Source organism: Apium graveolens, chromosome 8, assembly GCF_009905375.1.
Source record: "Apium graveolens cultivar Ventura chromosome 8, ASM990537v1, whole genome shotgun sequence".
NCBI lineage: Eukaryota > Viridiplantae > Streptophyta > Magnoliopsida > Apiales > Apiaceae > Apium > Apium graveolens.
In genome coordinates, this window is record NC_133654.1 from 98,677,089 (window position 1) to 98,695,680 (window position 18,592).

An 18,592-nucleotide genomic window follows, 5' to 3' on the forward strand; every position below is an offset into this window, starting at 1 on the left:
TAATCCACTCTTAATTGTTAATTGTCTGGGCCTTGAGGATTAATCATACATTGATGCGTAAGTGTTAACTGAATTTAATTACTTGAAGTCTCTGTGGGAACGAACGAGAAATCATTCTATATTACTTGCGAACGCGTATACTTGCGTGAATTATTAGCGCATGCATTGTGCCTAACACTTGTAAGGCATATGTCATAGCCTATTTGTATATTCGAGGATTTAACTCAACTCAAATAAGAATGTAATAAGTAAATAGTGGATCTACCGTCAAAGAGATCTCACAAAGTAACATCTGTCAGAGGATTCAGAAACAAGGTTCATCTACAGACTTGAGGAGTTAATTCACTGGAAGAAGTTCAAGAAATTGATCAAGCCTCAGTGATACAAATCAAGATTGTGGATTTAATCAAGTGACAGAGATCTCGTCAGGGTATCAGATAATTACAAGGATTTAATCTGAAGAAAATCAAGTTGTCAAAGTCAAGACATGAAGAAACGTCACAGAAGTTAGTCACTCATGAACCATACAGTACATCGAGTGTCAACGTTGAAGTGGTGGAATTGATTCATAATTTTCAGTGATTTTCAGAAGATTTTCAGAAGAATGGTTGCAGTTCAAGATTAGTATTAATTCTCTATTAATTAATTAAGTCATATAATTTAATTAAAAAAATAAATTATATCTGCAAAGATTAATTTATTTATTAATTAAATTAATTGATTAATTAATTCTGAATTAATATTAAGAATTTTCAGAATTATTATTGGATTAAAATATGTTTTAATTCAGCAAGACAATCTTTTATATTAGTATGACAATCGGTATGACAATCAATAGTCATACCGAAAGTCATGCCAGTTCATTTAATTGTCTTACCGAAAGTTCTACTGGAAGGAGATAGTCTTGCTAGTTCAGTTTGATAGTCTTGGTAGTTCATTTGATAGTCATACCGAAAGTCATACTAGCTTAAACTGATTGTCATACCGAAAGTTCTACTGGTTCAGCAGATTGTCTTGCTAGTTCAACCGATTGTCATTCCAGTTCAATTCTATTCTGTTGATTGATTTAAAAAGACAGAAGCAGCAGAAGACACTATCATATCCAACAGAAAACAAGTCAACCAACCAAGAACAAAAAGAAAAGAAGCAGAAGCAATATTTCATCTTTTCATCTGCATATTTCAAGATCACAATTTCTAGTTATTAAAGTTAAATCCAAACAACTAGAAATCATTCTCTTGTTCTTGTGTAACTATCTAGCGGATCAAAATCCCTAGAACTTAATCTCAAATTGCGTTTAGCATTTGAATCTTTTTATTGCAAAAATAGAAAAAGTTCATGTCGAATTTATTCTAGATTTGTGATAATTAATTTGAGATTAATTCCTTGTAATCGATATCGGTGTTGTAACACCTTTCAAGTTTAATAATATTCTTATTTAACTTGAATTTTGTTTCAATTTTTATTCCGCATTAAATTCGATTATTTGGTATTGTTTGTATTCAACCCCCCTTCTACAAACACATTGGGACCTAACAATTGGTATCCGAGCCTTCTGATTAACGAACAAATCAAGATCCTAGACTTTTATGATTTTTTCAACTCCGTGAATTTTTATTTCTTCAAAAATTCATAATGACTTCATCGTCAAGAAAAGAGTTAAAATTTACTGATGCTGAATTAGTTTATCATCTGGGAGGTTCCTTAGATTGTGCTCATCGTGATAATGAACTGTTAAGTCAGCAGATCAAAGACCTTGAGAAAGAGGTCAATGAATTAAGACTTGTGCATATTAATCAAGACAAGTTAAAAGAACAAGTATCTTTTATAGAGAATAGAGTTAACTATTATAGACAACTCAAAACTATTATCAAAGACAAGATCACCGGTCTTGAGACTAAGGTTAAAGCCTACTTTAATTCTTGTTCGAAGGCTAAAGAGTTCTACAGTAAGCAAGCTGTTAATCAAACATCTGGAATAGGTTATAATTACAATTCTACTATTGGAGAATTAGGCATAAACTCCCTTCCTCATGTCTGTGCTAAAGGCAGGGAAGTACCTCATGTGCTTAAGGGTGTTGATGAACCCCTCTATAAAGGATCAATTATTGAACCTTTTGATACGACATCCTCTATTATTCAAGAAGAAATGTGTGCTGAAGATCTTGCTAATGAGAAGGTTGTTTCCAAGTCAAGTGTGTCGAAAGTTCCAGTCAAAGTTGTGAAAACAACTGAGACTAACTCAGACACACATGAGTTGGATAACAAAAATGCCATGTCTACCATGCATAATTTGCCTGTTGTTAATCTCTCTCATAAAGCATATGATGTATCCTTCAAAGGATAGAGATTAACGCAACAACTCCTTTATGCTTCCAACTTGACGGTCTTGTATCCCACATGGTACAATTCGATCAAAGGGTGTAAGATCTGTTGTTATATTTACTGATACTCCGTGATACGTTATCCATTTGGGTGCACGTACGCCACTGGCTGTAACTTTTTGATCCCCTAAAGTAATCAATCAAATTTTTTCAGAAAACGTATATATAAATCATTTAATGAGCATGAATATTATAGAACATGCTTTTATTCAAATAAAACCATGGACGCATTATAATTATGCTGTGCTCCTCATCCTTTAGTTTGTAATTTTTTTACGCTCTTGATTCAAATATGAGCAAGATTTAGGTGTTTTTTATGTCCTCCTTAGTTTGTTTAATTATCAAATTATATAGGATTATGATGTTGTCTTTCTTATAAATGTTTCAGGTACTATTCGGGTCGGGCAATTGGGTGAATTGTCCGGAATTGCGGCTCAGGAGTTTTTTTTGTGGTTCCCTGTTAAGGGAATTAGGGTTGATAATCCGAGTAGTGGGTTGATTTATTTTGATGTCGGGGTTGTGTTTAAGAAGTTTTCGATTTCTTCGTTTGAGTCTACGAGGGAGTGTTTGGGGATAGAGGGGTGGTTATCGGAGGCTGATGGGCTTGTTTTGGTTGATAAGTTGCACGGTGGTCAGGTAATGCAGTGGTGTACTATCCGAATCGGATTTTAAAAGGGATGGATTCATGGGAAGGAAGGTCTGGGGAGCGTAACCCGGTTGCATGGATCCAAAAAGCTACGTTTTCGCCTCTCCCTCTCTCATCGCCTCCTACACTCGCCCTGGCCGGTACCTCCAGCTTCGTCTCCCTCATATTGATCGATCGACTTTGTTAGCGAACGCAAAGATTGACCAAAGATGTTTTTTTGAGATAGGTAAGGCTCATGTGAAGAATACCATGAGGCAGGTATTGTATGGATAATCTTTATATACTGTTATTTATCACTTTTTAGATTGTTTTTATTTTCCTAGGACACATATATTTGAGCACACTACAACCGGGGATCTTAACCGGAAACAGCCTCTTCATTCCTAAGAATGAGGGTAAGGCTGCGTACATATAACCCTCCCCATACACTGCATAGGGCGGTATAAAATGGGTGTGATGGTGATGGTGATGGTGATGCTTTTATTCAAATAAACCAACATAGTCCACCAAACATCGCATCCAATTGTTAGCTAACATCAAGGTCTAAGTCTATGTGACTACGTCTGATTCATTTCTAAGTCTGCATCTTCTATGTATTGGTTTTAAACTATTAGTCAGTATAATGGTTAAGAAGCACAGGACACTGCGACGGAAATCTCCCCTGAATAATAATTAATAAATCGCATTTGGAGTTAATTCTCTGAACTCAGGTGACTGAGTAGGATGGATACGCTCTGCCTCCTCAAAAGCAATCAACATTCATCCATGCTCTGAAACCTCACTCAACAAAATTGTCTGTGTGCTCAAAACAAAGAAGATTATCCAGACAAGAAACTTCTGAAGGGAGAAAGCATCTTTTAAAGATAATCAGTAACCAAACCGAAGACGGTAAACAACCACACCCAATAAAATTGTGACGATCATATACTGAACCAAAAAAATAGCAGGGAAAATTTTGGTTTTAAAATCTAACTGCACACAGACCAGACCAAACTACACTTCTATTAATAACATATAGATTTTACATCTATAAAATGCAACTAGCTTGTAACTTGTAAATGATATCAGACAATCAATACATAGTGTATAACTTATACTTTGATCAAATGTTAAGTAAACACAAGATTATATAAATTATAACACAACTAGGCTGGTGTTGATAAAGGAAGACTTGACTGTCAAAGTTTGCTTAATTGCAGATTATATATTCTTGTGATAAAAGTATAGACTCAGTGTTTTGACATTGGTTAATTATTTATATTACTTAGATCTATGTTCCTTGTATACTTATGGTTCAGCTACCAGTTAAAAATTGACTTATTTTTTATACCGTTTGTAGAATTGAAATCATGACGTTGAAAACTAAACCAAAATTTTTTTAAAATCGAACCAAACAGTTTTTGATAAAAGTTTTTGGTGCTGGTTACCCAGCTCGACTATCGCAAAACACCTGAATCTCTCTTTCTGGAAAGGTTCTAGCTACTGAATTGATCAATCTCATGGCAGGAATATGCAATGTCATCTTGTTTGAATCTTTAGTCAACTAAACCAGCTAACTCCACAACAGCCTCTGTCGAGAATTCACCTTAAAAGCTGCTCACCTAAGTTCAGTATCTGATTGTGGTGCAACGGTAATCTCCATTACCGTCAAAAACAATTCATCTGCAATTGCCCTCTTGCCATCTCAATCAGTGATCAGTCAAATATAACATCCCCTTTTCTTAGTTATTCTCCTACTACTCGAAATAATACATCTAGCAACATCCTAAGAGCCTGAGAACAACCAATATTCAACTTCATTTCCGAAGTCACATTCCCCCCCCCTGCAAACACCTACCCCATCATCGGAATACAACTAATAAGATGCTCTCACTTTATAAAAAATAATGTACAACCATTCCTCCGAATCTGCTTATATATCTAAACAATCGCTCTGCTCCATAACACTTTTCCTCTTTGAAGAATCAACAAATTTCGATTTTTGAATGACTTCAATGTAAACAAAGGCCTGAGATCCTAAAAATTCCTCTCCGACCACAGGTTCATTCTATGTCATTCTAGCAATCAAATCAGCCACAACAATCTGAACGGTCATAAGTGAGCTCCGCAAATCACCAACAATAACAGACACACCTAGCTTATTCCCAATCACCCAAACCTCTTTTGATCAATCACTATCATAAGCGCATTCGACATCATTCAATGAATCACATTTTCTTTTGAATACCATAATCAAAGGCGGAATGCCACTTTCTTTAATAATAATCTTTTCATTCATAATATTATCTTTTGTCACAAATGATATTTCATTAATTCCTTTAATCTTACCATCTTAATCACCTATAAAAATCGAAGAAAAGTAATCCTGAATCAACCCCTCACTTTTTATATTCAAATTGAAACCCTAAATTTACTAGGTTTCAAATATATGTAAAACTAAATTTAAGCAAAAATCTATTCCCATAGTTTTTATAGCAAAGTAAAACCTTTGTTGTATAATAACAACACTCAAGTATAAAACAACATAAGAAGATGTAAAAATAAAATATATGAGGACATATATCGATACATAAGAATTCTCAATACGTACCAACCCAAACCCCAATTAGACCCTCGTGCCTAGCAGCCTTTATAGTAAAACACGACGACCGAACTCAAATCACCACCTCCTCAAGAGCTCTAAGGTACCAATGAAGATACATAGTGTGGTAACGAAGATTAAGAATAGGATACATGACTAGCTACAAAAAAGCAAACTACTGATAAATAATCAAGTCTGTACTAAGTTAATCAAGGAACACAAAAGATTAAAATTTGTACCATAAAATATTTTACTATCAAACAGATAAATGTTCCACATAATCGGAAAATCCAAACTTTTGATGAAAATATCTTACCAAACTAATGATATATAGTCAAGTCTGTAATTAGTTAATCAAGGAGCACAAAATATTACAATTTGCATTGTCCATTGTTCTACTATTAAACATTAACTGTTACAAATAATCGAAAAATCCAAACTTTCATTAAAATAGCTAAATAAATATCTAATTGGAACAAAAAAATTCAAAAAGTACCTGTCCTGGACCATGATAAGTAACTTCACCACCACGATCAGTTTGATAAAATTTCTTGATTCCTTTTATATGATCCTCAGAACTACCTATTCCCAATGTATAAACAAATGGATGTTGCAAAACAATAACACTATCACAAAAATCTTCATTCTTATCAACCAATTTTTTTCTTTCTTCTACAATTGATTTTTGCCAAGTCCAAGCCTTGGCATAAGGAACTAGCTCATTGTGTATATCAAACACATCACACCTACAAATGCACAAATAAAGCAATTCAGAGTACAAAATAGACATACATACGCACATACGTGTATATACAAAAAGACAAAGGCTTTGTGTGAAAAATGTAAAGGTACCTCCTTTTTGAGTCATGGGCTATGGGGATTGCGTGGGATGAATTGAAATTTGAAAAATGTATTGAAGGGGTTGATTTTCTTGAAGAAATTTGAGGTGGGCGTATCACAAAAATGGGGTTTGTGATCATATTGTAGACTAGTTTAATTAATATTTTTAAAAAAATATGAAAGTTCATTCATTTGAACGAAATGTATGAGATTTTAACAGAGTGGGGAAGAGGCGGAGTAACCAATTTTAAAACTGGAACAACAATTACTAATTGTCAATTAGGATATTTAAGAACAATTAACTTTTTAGCAAAGAAGTTGGCCTATTTGGCAATACTTCCTCGGTTCCTCCATCCGACACATTTAAGTCATATTTACCGAACCAAATATTAAATATTATTTTTCTATTATTTTTAAAAATTAAAAATTATATATTAAAATAGATTAAATCTATCTTTCTTCATGAGAGTATACAGATGTCAAAACTATCTCCTATTACCACTATTAATGTCTCTTCTCTCTGAGAGTATATTTTAAACCCCTTGTTTACTCTTCTCCAGTTTGGACTCTACCTGTCATTTCTTTTTAATTTTAACATAAATCATCAGGAGAATCTGTGAGCTCTTGCATGCCTTATGGTTTGAATCTAGAAGTGAATAGAAATCAACCGTGCACACAAGGTGTTTGACGAAATTCCGCAACGAGAAGGAGTTTGTATTGGTGGGTTCGAGATGGGTGGATACAAACAACTATTTAAATTTGTTTCAAAAAATGCACTCTTACTGGAACTCATACTGCACTTCATTCAGGCTAGGCCCATGTGAAGAAAACCATGGGGCAGGTATTATCTGGTTTATCTTTATCTTTATTTACTTTTATATATCAATATTTAGAATATTTTTTTATTTAGGACATATGTATTTGCGCACACTATAGCCGGGGGTCTTTTCAGGAAATAGTCTCTTCATTTCTTTGAAATGAGGGTACGGTTGCGTACATCTAACCCTCCTCATACACTGCGATAGGCGGTATTAAATGGGCACGATGATGATGATGATGATGATGAAATCTATTTTTCGATGATATTTTTTTTATTTAATTATGTTAATAAAGTCAAAATTTAGTCAATTTGACGGGTTCAAGTCAAATGCCCTATCAAATGTGACACCTAAATGAGAGGTAGAGATACAATTTAAGTGACTTGACTTAACTTAGAAGCATGTACAATGTCAATTTATAAGTTGATAAGTAAAATTAAATGTTAGTAACGATTTATTTTTTCTCAATTTGTTTAATTTTTTTTATTTTTTTTATTAATTTTAGTATTAAAATATAAGTTTTTTAATATTTTTTTTCTAATTTAAAATTTATGAAATAAGATAAATATATTTAAAAATTACTTATTTAGTTCTAAATTATAAAATTTTGAGTAAAATTATCCAAACTATATATCTTATATTATACTAGTTGGTAACAGTGTGAAACATGAGTTCGAGATTAAAACTAATATCATATTATTATTTGTATAAAAATTTAAATTTCAGAATAAATCTTGCGAACAAAGATTAAAATAAATAAATGTTGTTAATTATGTAGTTAAAAGAAATCGAATTCAAGTGATTACATCGTATAATTTTTTTTAACTAATATGGCTTATAAATCTCTTTACATTTCTAGTCATGTACATATTTATTTTACTTGTTATATTAATTTAACATGTTAGCTTTTACTAGTAGGATTATTTAAAAGTAAATTGACGTTTGGATGAACACGAACAAATAGAAGTTAAAGTGCAAATAAAATATATGGATTTTTTTCATAAATATTCAAATTTTGCAAAATTTTGCAAAAATGCTATCAATTTTAAAAATATTTGCGAAAATAAGTGACATTTTTGCAATCACATTTGCAATTTCAAATTATAAAAAATTGCAAAAATACATTCAGTGCAACCATATTTGCAACCAAATATGCAACCCTAAATGTTACACTATTTACACTAAATTGTAACCTATTAGCAATATTGTATTTTTACAAATATTTTCAAATATTAGTAAAATCGTAAATTTTACAAAAAAAATAACATTTTTGGTAAATTCCTCAAAATATACATAGAGTAGAATTCAATTCGTGTTAGTGGAGATTTAATTATCTATAAAATTTTAAAAATAGTTATATAATTTTTTTTAGTGAATACCAAGATTTAGTAATTGTTTGTTCTAATAGAATATGGTTTGTAGTATAAATAGTTGATAACATATGTGAAACAAATTAAAATATGAAATTGGTATTTGTAATGTGAAATACCGATTGAAATTAATATAAGATATTAAATTGATACTTGTAAAGAATAATTATGCAGTTAAAAGTAATCGAATCAGTTATAAAAATTTTCCATAATAATTATAGTTTTGCATTGTTTTACTTGTTATAGAAATCTAACATATTATGTTCTTTTTGTGAAACGAAAGTATCATTATGTTATAAACGAAATATTTATTATTTTATATAATTTTATATTATTTGATAATTATTTGATAATTAGCTTTATCAATATAGTTTATTTAATATTATTTTTTGATCAAAATATTTTTCAAATTTAAAAGTAAATAGATTTGGATGAACACTAACTAATAAAAAACAAAATTTAGAGAGAATAAAAATTTGATAACTAATAAGAATAAAATTTAGATAGAATAAAAGTCAATTTGACTTAATTTGACTTAGCTAAGTACCAAATATGATATTTTGGTAGTTTCTGTATTCTTGTGCAGTAATAAAATATGGTTTGGCAATATAGATTTAAACACTTCAATCCAATGATTCAATCAAAAACTTGTCTACTATTTATTCATGTCATGTATACATGAACAGTGAACTTGATACTCCTGGTCCATGAATCCATTATCAACATTATGCAACCTTGTTATCTTTGTGTTCTTGTAGTATTTTTTTTATTGCTCTCTTCTTTGGCTGATATTTGATATTCATCCTTAAAATTATCACCATATACCTTGTGATCTTGTAGGTCAATTTTACCGCTAACATCATGAGTCATCATAAGAGAATGAACTCGATATCTTGAAATAACGAACGAGCATTCAGAACAGACTAGTGCAACCGTGCAACTTTCAAGTAGTGTCAGCAATGCGATGACAATGAGAAGGCCAACAAAACTACTTGTTGTCAAACATGGGTTATTTTGTGATGCATCTTCGGCCTCATATTTGCTGCTACGTCCCACCTTAAAATTTCGCCTCTCAATCACTCCCATTGTTCCTCTTTCCCTTGACTTAATATTGCCTTTGAAATGGGCTTAGACAGCGGAGATCCAGTGGGAAATGCCTAAAATATCAATGATCATAATACAAGGAGCTGTAAGCTTATTGATCATAATACAAGGAGCTGTGAGCTAATTGTATCCTTTAAAAGTCAATACATGCATTAGGCATTTCCTTTTTATAGTATGTTTACCTAAAAATGTTGATAATTTCATTAAAAGATGCTGATAATTTAAAATTCTCTATTCAAGAATATTAAGATTTCTTTTAAACACGTGTTTTGCAAATTCAATTTTGTTCGTCTTCGTTCAATCTTTTCATATGTACACTTGGATCTGTATTATGTAATTGCACATATCATATATTTGAGAAACGAGAACTAAATTGAGAGGGCCGAGGAGAATTACAAATCTAAATCCACCAGAATTATAGAAAATTTTAGACATCTTATATTTAGGACCATATTTGCTAAGGAATAGTTTGATGTAAGGAATCTCATCAAAAATAGCATCAACCCCTCCATTTTTACATCCTAGGGAAAGGGCCTCATCATAAGCTTCAATGCTTCTGTAACTGGGAAAATCAGTTACGTTCATGTTGAACCATTATGTGAGCACGCATTTCACAGACGAGCCTTCTTGATAACCTGCACACTCAGGGGAGTACACAGAAGGTCTAAGTTGATCCACTGTTAATATTGAGGATATATTTGCTGTGTAACTCTACACTAGTATGTATACCATGAACAACCATATCACAAGCACAAACCTGGCCATTTGTTCCCAACCATGTTCCGTGGATCGTTACATCGCCAACCACTACCCCATATCCCAGGTTCCAGAGACACACATATTTTTCGCAGTAAGTGTATTAATTCATATGTAGATTAAATAAATAATGATGCTACATTGTTACTCTTGTCTACTAACCTTGGTGCCACTTAGCTTGTTGATTAGATCATTGTATGTTCCATTACGTTCACCTATGTCATTTATGAAAGTGATAAATTCAGGTTTAAGCTTGAATGGCAATACATCCAAAGCAGCATTAAAAACATCTATGCTAAATCCAGTAACATTATATCTTAGCTTCAGGCCCATTCCTGGTACATCCCATCCTTTAGGCTTCGTTGTAGAATCTCCGGGCCATATGATTGGTCTTAAAACAAGATCAACCAGTTTGGAAGGGACCACTTTATAGTTTTTCTCAGCTTCACTTGCTATTTTTTGACTGAATCCACTTCCTGGAGTCCAGTATCCAACAGTTCTAGCCCCGCTTTCCCCGTTTCTAGCTATGTTTATAATTTCTAGAACTTTAGTTTCTATTTGTCTATGATTCAACCTGAATTCTCTTCTTAAGCCAGGGAATCTAGTTTACAAGATTTCCTTGAGCCTCTGAGATTTTCAAATTCGTGATGGCACTTGATGTATAAAATTTTTCATTGCTCCTTGTTATTCCTAGTGAACTAACAATGAGATTTACAGAAGGGGGGTTGAATGTAAATCTCAAAACTTTTTCAAGTTTTGAGCAGTTTCAAAGGCAGTGTGTTTAAGATAAATAAGTGTGTGAATTGCTTTAAGCTAATACAGACAGATATATATTCAAGCACAAAAGTACAGAACACAACAGACCTTAAAAACTTTTCTGGTGGATTTGTTGTTCCACCAGAGATGGTATTTCAGAAAATCTGTGATTCAAGAAGTTGATCACAGCTGCATCCTAGTACAAACTAGATAATTTTTCTCAAGATTTTTCTAAACAGCTCTGGAAAAATTCTATTCTAATTACTAGCTGCTACTTGGTTTATATAACACCAAGTTCACAAGTTAAGACAAAGATAAAAAGTACAATAATAAAATAAGTTCTCCACTTATTTCTTCTCCATTTTACTCCAGTGCATTGTTGACTATTGCCTCTTTATACTAGAGTAGAACGACTGCTTTTTCTGATGTTCCTGAAATAGGCTACCACATCTCAGTTGTCTCTGTCAACCCATGTGCCTCTGTTTGTAGGTACAACTACCACTTGTCAACTGCTATTTAACAGAACATCCGTTGAAGCCTTTATCCGTTGATGGCTTTATCCGTTGATGTGTTAGCAGTTGAAGCTCTATCCGTTGATGCACTCATCCGTTGAAGGATGTTATCCGTTGAAGCTTTAGAGACATCCGTTGAAGCTTTGTTTCTCATCCGTTGAAGGTCTTTAAGTTATCCGTTGACACCATTTCATTTATACAAAATTACAAGGCATAAAATATTTACAATTGGCCTTTCTATCTGTATATCCTTTAGAAGTCAACATGACTTATAATTTCCCTCAACATTTAAGAATTATATCTCAAATTCAGAGACTGAAATGTGCTACAACACTAGACTTATTTCTAAGTAAAGCTACACCATCAACGGATAGCCAAAGTGGTCTTATCCGTTGAGGCTACAAACACTAGATTTCTACTTAAGTGTTTTGTTAAACATATCATCAAACTAATGCATATATATTCCTAACAATCTCCCCCTATTTATGTCTATAAGAATTGTAGACATAAATTCAAGGTTAACTTGATGATAACAAAACACTTAACAAATATATGAACTGAAACTAAGTAGAAATTTAAAAGTGCTGCAAAAGTGTATGTACTAGAAGGTAATTGAAGATTTACAGTGTTTCCAAGGGTGCTCCACTAGCCTGAGCAAATCATCTTTTTCTTCTTTGATCCCTGGTTTTCTTTCCTAGCCCTTTGTCATTTTCCTCAATTTGGAGTTGGAGTTGTCTGAAGAATTCAGCTTCATCTTCATCACTGATATCCAACTTAGATTGCATTTCTTTGAGAGTTTCATTGCTGGCAATCTTGAGTTGGTCTTCAAGTCTGAAAAATCTTCTGACTCCTTTATCATCTCTGAATTCCATCAACCAATGAGGTGATTTGTGAATTGTAGTTCCCCTTTCTTGAATGAGTAAGGTTCTGGGCAAAGCATTGGGCTCCCTCCAAGTTTTCCTTATGTTGGCAATCTTGTTGAGAATTTCAGTCTTGGCAGTCCTGGTAAAGCCAGAATCCTTTTGTATGGCTGAAAAGACTCTGATCAAGGTAGAGTAGCCTTCATTCAGAATCCTGTAGAGAGGCCATGTTCTTTCCCCAGCTCCTTTGTATCTGAACACCAATCTCTCTGGTAGCTGTGTGTAAGCAGCAATTCCCCTCACATCCTCCAGCTCATCCAGATAGAGTTCAATATCTAAAATTTCTTTTATGTCACAGATGTGAACATAATCATCTTTAGAAATGGGTAGCTTAGGGTTAGGTTTATGTTTTTGAGTGAATTTCTTAGAGTTTAGGGGAGGTGTAGATTTGGATTTTCTTTTCTGTTTCTTTGGTAGTGGAAGAGTGGTTAAAAAGGTAGGCAAATTGATGGTGTCCCAATCAATAGGTTCCTCTTTTGGGATGATTGGTTCACCATGGATGTTTATAGTGGGATCAGCAACAAAGGGTTCAGGTATGGAAGGTAGAGATTTAGTTTCTTCAGTGTTGCCTTCACTCCTTCTATGTGCCTTGGCCTTTCTTCTGTTTCCCTTCTGCCATTCCTCTTTTTCCTCCATGCTTTCACCAAATATACTCCCAAAAACCTCATCTAAGTTTGCAATCTTGTCTTCACCCCTGACTTCAATTCCTTTCTCATTTTCAACTAGACTTGACTTTAGCTTTTGTTCAAGCTTTGCTTGTGCTCTTTTGTCAGCCTTGAGTTTTTCAGCTTCTTTCTTTAACCTTTTGGTTTCTTCCCTCTTGGCTATTGAGAATTTGGGATGTCCTTGCATCACACATATGCTCTTTCCCTCTCTAAAGATAATAGTCATATTTCTCCTTACTGCCTCATCCATGGTCTCCTTGTGTTTTATGATGCTAGTACCCAAAACTTTGTCTTCATCAGGCTTTGGAAGAGGAAAGTCCACTTCTTTCATCTGAGCAAAGTCTAGAGGGTTCTTTGTGGAGTCCTTGCTGGATCTGGTATTGGGCTTGAGAACCATAGGTTTTAGATTCTTGAAAGAAGTCTCTCCAACCTTATTTCTCCTTTCTGGCTTGTGCTCCATATTGATTGGTTCAACCTTTGTGCTATGTTTCACAGATATTGATTTATCTTGTGTTGAGCCAAACAGCTGTTGCATCCTTTCATCAATTCTCCTCCTTTGCTCTTTCACTTGAATTTCAGCTGCTGCTAGCTGGATTAAATCAATTCCATCAGGCTTTCCTTTGATTTGAATGATTGGAGAAGTAGTGATGGCAGGAACTAGCACTTTAGATATTTGGATTTTTGTAGATGGCTCTCCTTCCCCTTCCCTTTTACTCTCCCCCTTTTTGTTATCATCAAGGAGAGGGGTCAAGCCCTGTGCTTTTGCCAGCTGCATAAGTAGATTTGTTTGAGATTGTTGGTTGTGAAGAATGGTGGCCACAGAATCTTCAATAACTTGAACTCTGTCTTCCAATTTGGCCAGCCTCTTTTCAGTATGTGATTCCTTTTTCAATCTCAACAAAATGTCCTACATTGTACCAAAGGGCATGACTGAATCCAATTTTTCAGAATTGTAGGATTTCAAGTCAGCAATATCCTTTCTGAGTTCATCCACACTCAGATTCTGTCTTACTTGCTGCAACTTCATGAGATGCAGTGGGTCCAAGTGAGCTGTAAGGATAGCCTTTGTACCAGCATGAGAAGTTTTCTGAATGGCCTGTTTGATAGTACTGATTTGTTTGACTAAGGAGACATTGAATTGCCCTGTTGTAGACTCCTTTGTGAAGGCCCATTCAGGTAGATTTGGAATAGAACTAGGGCCTTCATCTCCCCCTAAGTTCATGCTTCCATCAGAAGAAACAAAGTCATCATCATCAGAATTTACTCCAAATTCTTCAAATGACTCACCAACTATTGAAGGCATCTTGTTAATAGCAGTTTTGTCCCTTTGAAGAGATGCTGTTGTATGTACTAGATGTAGTGTCTTTTCTGCCTCCACATTGCCCTGTGCAGCCAATACTTGATAGGCTGAAACAGGATGAGTAAAAGTGTCAGCATCCAAGGAAATGTTATCAATTACAGCTTTGTAATGTTGCTGAAATTGTCTTTCCTTTTCAGCATCATTCACAATCATTGACTCACTAGCAATGGCTGGATCCATCCTTATATCTTCTGTACCTGCCTTTCTCTCATTTTCTCTATGTTCTTGCATCAGGGGCTCCCCCTGGCTCACACAACTCACTCCCTCACCTTCACCTACTAAGGTGGTACTCCTCTTACTTACTTTTGCCATGCTGGAAGAAATAGCATGCATATTTGAGCTCTCAATCTCTCCTTTTGCCTGGGAGCAACCCAGCCTCTCACTCAAATTATCACTCCCTTCCCTCAGTCCTAGAAGTGATTGTACAGTAATCAAGTCTTCTACACTTGGAATTGTTTCAGTTGTGTGTGTAGAGACTATCAACGGATGAGGAATAGCCGTTGAAGGTGAAACTGATGGTATCAACGGATAACTGCTGTTAAGCTTATCCGTTGAAGAACAACCACTTGTCAACGGATGAGTGATATCCGTTGAAGAAGGAAAAGAAGTAGAAATTGAAAGTGATATAACTGTTGAATCTGTGTAGATTGATATGAGTTTTGGTGACACAGATCCTTCAATTACATCTGAAAGAATTTGCGGGTGATCCAACAAATCATCTAAAAGATGATGATCACCTGTATTTGAGTGGGGCTCCTCCCTGAGTTGTAAAGAGGGAGAATCAGGAATTGGTGGGAATAACATATCCACATCTAGAGATGGTGAAGAAGTGTGTGGTGATTGATGTGTGTTAATTGTGAGAGAATGGGGCTGTGACTCCACATTTGTTGGAGCCACATCAAACTGAGTTTGAGAAGGCATAGATACAGATGGATGTATCTGTGCAGTGTGTGCACCCTGTGTAGAAGATTGGGTTCTAGCTCTCTTTCTTCTAATAAAGGCTTTTGTTGGTGAGTGCTTGGCTTTAGTATCCCTCCCTCGTTTGTGTGTTCCTGGTTGGGAACTATTTTTAATAGTTATATCCTTTTGGGAGGATGCAGCTAGGGATATGCTAGTAACCTTTTCAACCACCACAGCTTTTTGAGAAACTGTGGCTTGGCTAGCTTGGGAAGCACTTTTCTCTCCTTCCTTATCCTGGGGGTTTTTTGATGTTCACCCCTCCCCTCACCACTCACACCCTGTTCACTCCCCTCAGGGTTAATGGTAGGTGTTACAACTGTTGTCTTTTGAGAAACAACAGAGGTGGTTTTCTTTGTCTTTGATTTTGAAAGTTTAGTTTTGGTGACCTTGGTAGGAATCTGTTGGGGCATTGTCACAGATTCCATGGCCACGCTAGAAGATAAAGAAATAGAGGGGTTGGAAGAAGTAGGAGTTGTAGAAGCAATTACCTCACCTACCTGAGTTGCATTCATGATCGGTAAATATACCAATGGCACACTGCTGTTGAGATCCATTCTCAATAAATCTGCAAGAACTCTTTTCTCTTGTGCCCAGCACTTGAGTTTATTATTCTCATTCGTAATGACCAAACCTTCAGCAACATGGTTAGCCAATAACATAAAGAATCTAGCATAATAGATGTTATTAGGTCTATTAGCTTTGTTACCTAATCTAGTACCCAATTCTAGCATAACATAGTTGCTAAAATTAAAATACCTATCAGAAACAAGCATATAGAGCATATTAACAAGAGATGAAGTTATGGCATCAAAATTGCTAATTTTCCCAGAGAAAACCTTGATAAAGGCATCCCCAAGAAAACTCCATTCTTTCCTAAGGCCTTTTCTTTTAATACTCCCTAAACTAGCAGAGTTAAGAGAATAACTAATGGAATCTAACATGCTGGATACATCATTATCAGTGTGTGGTGTCATGGCATTGTTCTCAGGTAATTTAAAACATGCTAGTAAGTCATCACAGTTAACACAGTGATTTTTACCTTTGAGAGTGAAGGAGATAGTCATATCTATGGAGTTGAACTCAGCAGTTGTCCAAATCTCCTCAACTACTTCACAGTAAATCGTTGGGGCTTCCAACATTGCATAGCTAAGTTTACAGTTTTTGATGAAGTCCATCATTTTGAGATAATCTGAGTGGGCTTCATTCTTTTCTACCAAAGCTATGAAATTGTTCTTCTCATAGATGAACCCAGATTGAGACATAATCTTTACTACTGGTGCCATTGTTGTGAGTAGAAATTGCAGAGAATAACTTGAAGGTTTTGCAGAGAGAAAATGGTAAAAGCTTTGAAATTTCAAGAAAGCGTAAAGTAAAAATGAAAAATCATAAGGGCTTATATACTTTCTCAAATTAAAAAAGCATAAATAAGAGATTAAACAATAAATATGTGTAAGTGAATTTCAGCCGTTTAAGAATAAACTGTAAGTATTCTGAAAACTACCTTTAAAACAAATACATACATCTGTATGTATGAGTATCAACGGTTAAGACAATAGAATCAACGGCTGTGAAACACTTGAATTGACTGATGTGATATTTCAACGGATAAGGTAAACTGTCATCCGTTGAAGAGCACTTCAGTTTTATCCGTTGACGGATAAAAATTCCAGAAATGTATATGACTTTCAACGGATAATGAACATCCATTGACAGAACAATTTTGACTTTCAACGGATAGGGAATATCCGTTGATGGAATAATCTATGTTAAAAATCAAATTTGTTCTTGCAGCTAATACATTTCAGGCTTCAATTCAAATTGCAATAAGGACATGAATTTTAAGAGTAATTAAGCATACCTAGCTCACTTACCAATCTTGTGAATGTTGATTCATCAAGTGGCTTGGTAAATATGTCTGCAATTTGTTGTTCACTTGGAACAAAATGAAGTTCCACTGTACCTTTCATCACATGTTCCTTAATGAAGTGGTACTTGATATCAATGTGCTTGGTCCTTGAGTGCTGCACAGGATTCTCTGTTATGGCTATGGCACTTGTGTTGTCACAAAAAATAGGAATTCTATCAACATGTAGTCCATAATCAAGGAGTTGATTCCTCATCCATAACACTTGAGAGCAGCAACTTCCAGCAGCAATGTATTCAGCCTCAGCTGTAGAAGTAGAGACTGAATTTTGCTTTTTGCTAAACCATGATACAAGCTTGTTTCCCAGGAATTGGCAGGAGCCTGTTGTACTTTTCCTGTCTATTTTGCAACCTGCATAGTCTGCATCTGAGTAGCCAATTAGATCAAAACCAGACTCTCTAGGGTACCAAATTCCTAGATTTGGAGTCCCCTTGAGATATCTGAAAATTCTTTTAATAGCTACTAAGTGAGATTCTTTAGGGTCAGCTTGAAATCTAGCACAGAGACATGTAGAAAACATTATAGCTGGTCTACTGGCAGTTAAATATAAAAGTGAACCAACCATGCCTCTATAACTTGTAATGTCCACAGACCTTTCAGTCTTATTTAATTCAAGTTTGGTGGCAGTGGCCATGGGAGTTTTTGCAGATGAACATTCTATTAAGTCAAACTTCTTTAAAAGATCATAAATATATTTAGTTTGACTAATGAAAATTCCATCACTAACTTGTTTAACTTGTAAACCAAGAAAATAGGTTAGTTCTCCCATCAGGCTCATTTCATAATTACTTTGCATTAGCTTAGCAAACTTTTTACAAAGCTTATCATCTGTAGATCCAAATATTATGTCATCTACATAAATTTGAACAAGTATACTAGAGCCATTAACATTCCTAAAGAAGAGAGTTTTATCAACAGTACCTCTAGTGAAGTGATTCTCCAAAAGGAATTTTGATAAGGTTTCATACCAGGCTCTAGGTGCTTGCTTCAGTCCATA

General features: G+C 34.5%; 1 pseudogene; it reads right to left on the minus strand.

Annotated features, from left to right (window-relative positions):
- Nucleotides 1–2,349: 2,349 nt before the first annotated feature.
- On the minus strand, nt 2,350–10,831 carry LOC141679792 (octanoyltransferase LIP2p, chloroplastic-like; annotated as a pseudogene).
- Nucleotides 10,832–18,592: the final 7,761 nt, after the last annotated feature.